At 32.3% G+C, this 7,102-nt stretch overlaps 1 long non-coding RNA gene across 5 annotated transcripts; it reads left to right on the top strand.

The window, feature by feature from the left end:
* LOC107628380 lies at positions 3,057-7,102 on the top strand. Of its 5 annotated transcripts, none has more exons than XR_002357596.1 (6): positions 3,057-3,176; positions 3,300-3,466; positions 4,546-4,746; positions 4,841-4,968; positions 5,509-5,565; positions 6,766-7,100. It is a non-coding gene; the product is annotated as an uncharacterized LOC107628380 (long non-coding RNA). The 5 variants fall into 5 exon arrangements; XR_002357597.1 differs by having other exon boundaries at positions 3,058-3,176; positions 3,254-3,466; XR_002357595.1 differs by lacking the exon at positions 3,057-3,176 and adding an exon at positions 3,805-3,990 and having other exon boundaries at positions 3,183-3,466; positions 6,766-7,102.

The following is a 7,102-nucleotide window of genomic DNA, read 5'->3' as shown; positions in this document are numbered from 1 at the left end:
CTGTTATTGTTGTTTTCTTTTTTTATGGAATATTTTTTTTATTTTATATTATGATTCTATTAATCCTATTAGAGTACTAAAGAATACTGAGAATACTAAAAAAATATTAAAATTTATTTAAATATTTAAAATAAAATTAAAAATAACATAAAATAATTATTTAAATTCATGTTTTTTTCTGTAATTTTTCATCTAAAAGTGATTTTGAATAATGTAATCCAAACATAAACCACGTTAATACTAACTCACTTTTGATCAAAATTAATTTTACAAGATCAATTTTATAAAAACTTCTGTTTACAAACGGTAATCCAAACACACACACTTCATTGTCTTATTAGAGCAACGAGAAACGGAAGTACCTTGTTTAACCTTTTTTTTTTGTGTGTGTGTGCATGCGTGTGTAGCTTGAAGGGTAGTTTGCACTAATTCATCAATCAGAATTATCATCGGATGCCACTTTGAACCCAACATCATACTTCAAGATTGAAGAAACTACTACGATTTGGGAGAATTGGGGCTGCGCTAGGTTTTATGTTCAAATTGTGAGGGGTTAAATTGATGCCATAAAAATTTTGGCCACATCGTCTAACCGTACAGTCTCACATGTCATTTAAAATTTCCATGTCAGCTTTTCGATAACGGAAAACGTCGAAAGAGCCAAATTGAGGCGCGGGACAAAATTTCAGGGTACAATTTGAGTCAATTGAAAGTTTAAGGGCTAAATTATGTCGGAGGTCAAATTTCAGGGGTCATTTTGAGTATTAACTCATTGAGATATACATACTTAACACAATAATTGATACAACATAATCAATATTTTTATTCTACTTAAGCATATAATTGGCTACTTAAACATATATAATTGGCTAATTTTTGTTCATATACTGATTCTTCTTTACACAAACAAATGCATACTGCATAAGTACATATGAAAGAACTTATTCCCGAGCACTTTGAGTACTTATTGTTAAAAGTATATATATACACACACTAAATCAATGCTTTTTCATCGTATACATAAATAGATAAATACTGTTGGAATAAGTTAATTTTGAAATTTACTAAAACTTAAATACAATAATAAAAAAAAGTAAGAAAATATCTAACATTATAAATCCTCTTTTCTCAAGGATTTTTCAGCCCTTTTCAAAATTGACTACTTTTTAACTTTAGCTTTAATTGTCAAAGCAGCAATTAAGATAACACAACTACACAATTTAGGATTTTAAGATAGTGCAATTAAGGATCCAGCAAAGATTAAAGATAACACAACTACACAGCTTAAGATTTTAAGATAATACAACTACACAACTTAGGATTTTAAGACAATACTACATAATACTAACTATTGAACTAAATTAGAGACAATAAAAAAAATATGAGGTAAATAAGAGAGATCTTGATCTCAGGCTTCAACCCCACAGAAGGCGTTTATATCACAAATTCATTTTTTCCTTTGTTGTTCTTTTTTGTTAGAGAGACCAAAATTGCACAAAAATTCATTACACACTTATAATCTAAATTACAATTGGAGAAGTTGCAAATTTTTGCACCACAAACAAAAATTCCAAGAAACCAAAAGAAAAAAGATAAGAAGGAAACATGAAGAATTTTAAGTGCCTCATTCCTGGTTGAATCGAAACCATTCTCATCAATCTCAGGGTCCAAATCCCCTATGTACAACATCATAATAATCACATTCGCAGCACTTGCTGCCCGGCTACGAAGGAGCGGTTGTGACGCGGTTCTGCAGTGGACGCGGGTTCGTCGACACCCTGTTCTCCTTCTCTCTCAGTTGTTTTCTTCTCTGCTTCGTTCTATCCTTTGCCTCGACATCAACCACCGTCTCCCTCACCCTTCTGCCTCCGCCGCTGCATGCACCATCTCTATCACCGTCCTCGAGGAACGCGTTGAAGCTCACCACCGTTAGATCCAGTCCCTCCTCGTTGACAACCAGAGTCTCGCTGCTACCCATGTCGCCCTCAAACAAGACCTCGCTGCATTTCTGTCTCTGACTTTCATTTTTTAAATTTTTTATTTTTTAATAAAAAAGGTGAAGAAACAAATGTATATATGAGGATGAGAGAGAAAATGATTTTGGAAGTAATAAACAGCTACAAGTTTGGAACAAAATGGTTTTTATTATTTTAGAAGTAAATTTGAATTTCATTAAACTCCCACCCATTATTCTTTTATGTTACAGAACTTTTAGTTTTTATTATTTTATTAATTTTTGTTGCTTTACCACTTGTCAAATATTTAACCTATACATTTGTCATTGTATAAGACTAAACACTTCTCAAGCAAAGACCACCCCTATATTCTTATTATATTCGAACTAGTGTATAATCCGCACGTAAGCCATTTAATGATTCAAACATAAAATTTGATATTTACTTTTTTCATAATAATCATTTTTCTTATTTCAAACTGATAAAATAATTTAGTGTAAGCAACGGATATACCAAAAATTTCTTTAATTTATTCCAACAGGAGACATATAATTATTGGATGAAGTCATCAAGTAATTAAAAAAAATATATTTATATATAAAGTAAAGCTTACACAATAAAATTTTAAACTAATTTAAGTCAATAAATTAAATTCTAAGATTTGTTTTATTTAAATTTTGTGTTTTTTATTTTAAATCCACAAAATGCACAAGTTGATTATTTTGTTAACAAAAAATCATATGGTTGTTACGTGATATTTAACAATTAATTAATTAACCTGGAATAATTTAATATTTTATTTTATTATTTGTTTTTAAATCTTACAAAATAAAATTGATTGAATTACGTAAGCACAAAAAAAAATATACTAAAACATTACAATATAACAAATTATATAATTGGAGACCAAATTAAATTAATAAAACTAATATCCTCTCCATTATTAATTAACATTAAATTTAAGAGCAAGATTTTTAAGGTGTACCAACCAATGAGAGAGAAAAAGTCATTTAAAGCCTACCAACCAATCAGAAGACATTTAGGTGCAATTAAAAAAATAGTATGTTTCTTTTCTAAAAAAGAGTATGAGTAATTCAAATTCTCAGCGTCAAAACCATTTTTGCCCCAAAATAAGCTAAACCCGATTTATCTAAACTTGGTGTGCTGCAGCTACTATTTGGTATTGAAAAAAGGGGGCTAAAGTATTAATCAATTATCATAGTAAGTATTTCACATATCAAAAATCTCAGACCTTGGCTAAGTTTAATTGTAAATTTCAATGTGCTCTCCTTTTTCAGTTAACCAACGCTTGTTTAAATGACAATGTATTTGTTGTGTGATAAGGTAAGTATTAAAGTGCTGATTAACACCTTGTTGGCGCTAAAAAATTTTCATCCTTTGGATATTACTTCTAAAGTGCCTAGCCTAAAGCTTCATCCAGCATGAACAGACCAAGAAAATGAAGCATCTATACTGAAAGCTCTTTCTGCAGTTATGCTTTCAACCCAAGGGTATTCTATTATATGCTTTGTGATTTAGTTTATTGTAGTAGACAATATTGTACCATATGGTTATCTATTTTTCATTTTGATATTAGAAAAACTTTTTTGTTTGTTAATTGATGCCTTTGCCTGGGATATTTCTCTCAAACAATTTTGAACTTTAGTTTCAAAAGAACCATACTGTGCAATGAATGGTTACTTCTTTCGTAAATGCAGAATGCTTTGTAGTGTGTAAATGATGTGTGATATATTTATATGCTTACATTGTTTTATATTCTGTCTATAAGAAACAAAGAATATTATGGCATGTATTTATTCTACAAATGTGTTTCTTCATCTGATTTCAGATATAAATTTAAAACCAATCATGAGGATTGGGTCAAATCCATCAAATCCGAATTAGGCCATGATGTTTTTGAGCGTGTTATTGGTGTTATTGCTGCTATTAATAGCTTAATGCTACTCATAATAATATAAAAACCTTGTATAAAGTCTGGACTGAGATGTGAGCTGCATTTCAAAGTCTACTAAAGGTACTATAAAATGTGTATTTATTCTTTATTTATATCCATTGTGCTCTGTATTTAGTGTTATCAATATTGAAGGTTATAGTGATGTTAATGTTAATTCTGTCATAGGAGACAGAAAATAAAATAATGTAGTAAGCAGTTCTTGTTATTTAATTTTTTGAATAAGTGGCATGACTTGTCATAGAATTTCATTATTTATGCCAAAATTACTTAGATCACTGATTTTTATAACGAAATGACCAAAAAATTTTGGCAAGTCTACTTTCCATCCCATTCAATTAAACACATCCTGATTTTGGTTAGTTGTCCCTCAGAATGATGGAATACTCGTTATTCCTTCCGTAGCAAACTATCCATTTAAGCTTAATACAAAGTAAGGGTTGTCTTCTGAGTTTCATGTCAGAACTTCTGCATTGTCGAGCATTGCTAGCGTGTCTGGATGTTGTCAAGTAATTTACTATTTTTAGGTGCTAGAGGTGATCTTGTTCCTTTTCTGAATTACATTTGTTCTGAAACGTTGCTTGAGCTGCTTGCTAACTTTTATACTATTTGTTGCAGGTTATAGTTCCATTAGGTTCTCATAATGGTGGTTGTGTTTCTATTTCATTCATCTCATTCCATGGGGTTGATAAATTTTTACTTGATACGGTGTTGGATATGTATTGCACTCTTCAAGAGCAAGTTAGTGTTGCCTCCTATTCTTTGCCATTACAAGATACCAATGGAAACATTGAAACTTCTGAGCTTCTAGAGGAGAAGGTTTGTTCTATCTTGCTACTTTAAGAGCAGCAGCTTGCATTATATGTGCAAGGTGGATAATATGACATAAGCTGATAAAAGGCATATTCTTCAGGGAAATGCAGCCTTTAAAGGAAGCCAGTGGAATAAGGCACTCAATTACTACACTAAGGCTATCAAACTGAATGGCATAAATGCGACTTACTACTGTAACCGAGCGGCTGCTTACTTAAAGTTAGCCTGGTATGAGGTGTCTCCTATTTGCCGATTGGTATTTTGTCCATTTCTTTATTTAAACGATTTCACATGAAATTATGCAGTTTTCAGCAAGCATAAGAAGACTGCAATAATGTAATTTTGATTGATAAGAATGTGAGAAGATAAGCATGTTACAGTAGCATTTTTTATAAATCTTGTTTTCTAATATGTGATTTGTAATTGGTTTCTAAACTTTGATAACCTATTTAAAGTGTTACAGTACCCTCTAATATGTTGAGAACTGCCGGTAACATCCTGTTACCTAATGCACATCTGTCTTTTGCAATTGCCAGAGAAGTTCAAATGGACTTGATTTCATTGCTTATATTCTTTTTCTTGATAATGATCATAATGTTCATTTCCATATTCCGATAGTTTCCTGGGATCTTTGAGATTATGAAATTGCTTGTATTCTTTTTCTTGTTAATGCACGTTTGTTGGGCTGTGTGTTAACAATCTTAATATTTATACATCTATAAAAAGTATCCGTTTTGTCAAGTGTAGCTCATTTTATGTTTTCTGCAGAATGTGAAGGTGTATCTAAGACGTGGAGCTGCTAAAGAATCACTACTACGCTACCAGGTAAATTCTGTTATATCAAATTAAGATTTAAGTGATACATGCCTGAGTTAGTTACTTAAATATCATAAATGTGTCTAAAGGTTGCATAATTAAATAGTCTACACTGGAGCAAAAGGAGTACCTATTTGATGTGATGATTTCGTTTCAGTTTAATGCAAAATTAACACGGAGTTAAGCAAATTTCTTGTTGTAAGATGCCCTCTTCAACAAACATTCCTAAAAACTTCTTTAAATACGACATTGTCTGTCTCTATTCGGTTATTAGCATCATGGCACAATAGTATCTTCAGTCCTTGCCTATTTGTTACTCTAGATGCTGCGACATAAAGCTGGCCGTGAGTAAAAACAAGCTTTTTGAGTAATAAACCAACCTTTGACAATGATTGTCCTTGGCTCTTATTTATAGTCATTGCGTAAGACACCATTATAGGAAACTGTCTTCGTTGGAACTTGAATGGAATTCGATGATCCGATGGGCTTAGAGTTATCATAGGAATAAACACCTTATGACCTTTGTTCTTCCCAACCTTGCTACATGCTTCAATGATGTATTTCCCAAGCCTAGTGACAACCAAGCGGGTACCATTGCACAATCCTGCAGAATGGTCTATATTCCTCAGTAACATTATAGGGGGTTCCAACCTTTAATGTCAACTCATGATTTGGAACTCCTGAACATCTGATTGTGTTTAGGAATTCTGGTATGTGTATGGATGCCAATAAGTCATTGTTGGATTCTGTTAGGCATGCCTTGTCTGAGCTGTAATATGTTTGTGCTTCAGTAGGGTTTAAGCTCATCATGTAGTTGTTTATCTCATCAACTATTTGCAATGTTGGCGCTAGTATCGCTCTATCTTCAATATGTTCATCAATATTTTTCCCGCAAAATAGTTCTGGATATGTTACCTTACAGATTGCCTCTATTGGGTCATCTCAATCCTTAACCAGGATGTCTTCTGGGATTTTAATCCTCTCACCACAATCCCTTGGTGTTCCGTGGCTACCATCACCAATACCTAGTATCCAGTTAGCAAACTCTTTTAACTCGGATGAGTTTGTGTGGGAGTTGATGACATGTTATCATGTCATGTTTTTCTATACTTTTTCATACAAGAAATTGATGATTTGTGCTTAAATATTGAATGCTTTTGTGCTTAATTGGTATATTTCTTTGATCTTTTAATTTTATAAATCTTGTAGGAAATAAGAAGAAAAAGAAGCAAAGAAGCACAAAATAAGCTAAAAAGGAGAAAAAAAAAGAGCTTTGGGACACACTTTGAAGTTGGAGCACACTTTGGAGCCTTAGGCCACGCTTTTAAAAGCATGGCCCATGAATAAATTAAAGGATATTGGCAATCAACACACTAAGCTCAGCTCTTGCCAAGAGCAGAGCATTATCGTGATGCAAAAATGAGCTGGGAAGCAAAATTTTCGCTAAGTTAAAACTTGGGTGCTCACAGCTTGACCATGCCTCCTTCAAAGGGCTATAACTTGAGCTATGAATGTCCGATTGATGTGCTTCTAGTTGTGTTAGAAA

The sequence above is a fragment of the Arachis ipaensis genome, chromosome B02 (assembly GCF_000816755.2).
Source record: "Arachis ipaensis cultivar K30076 chromosome B02, Araip1.1, whole genome shotgun sequence".
Lineage (NCBI taxonomy): Eukaryota > Viridiplantae > Streptophyta > Magnoliopsida > Fabales > Fabaceae > Arachis > Arachis ipaensis.
The sequence above is the reverse complement of the archived record's forward strand: the minus strand, read 5'-3'. Positions and strand labels throughout refer to the sequence as shown.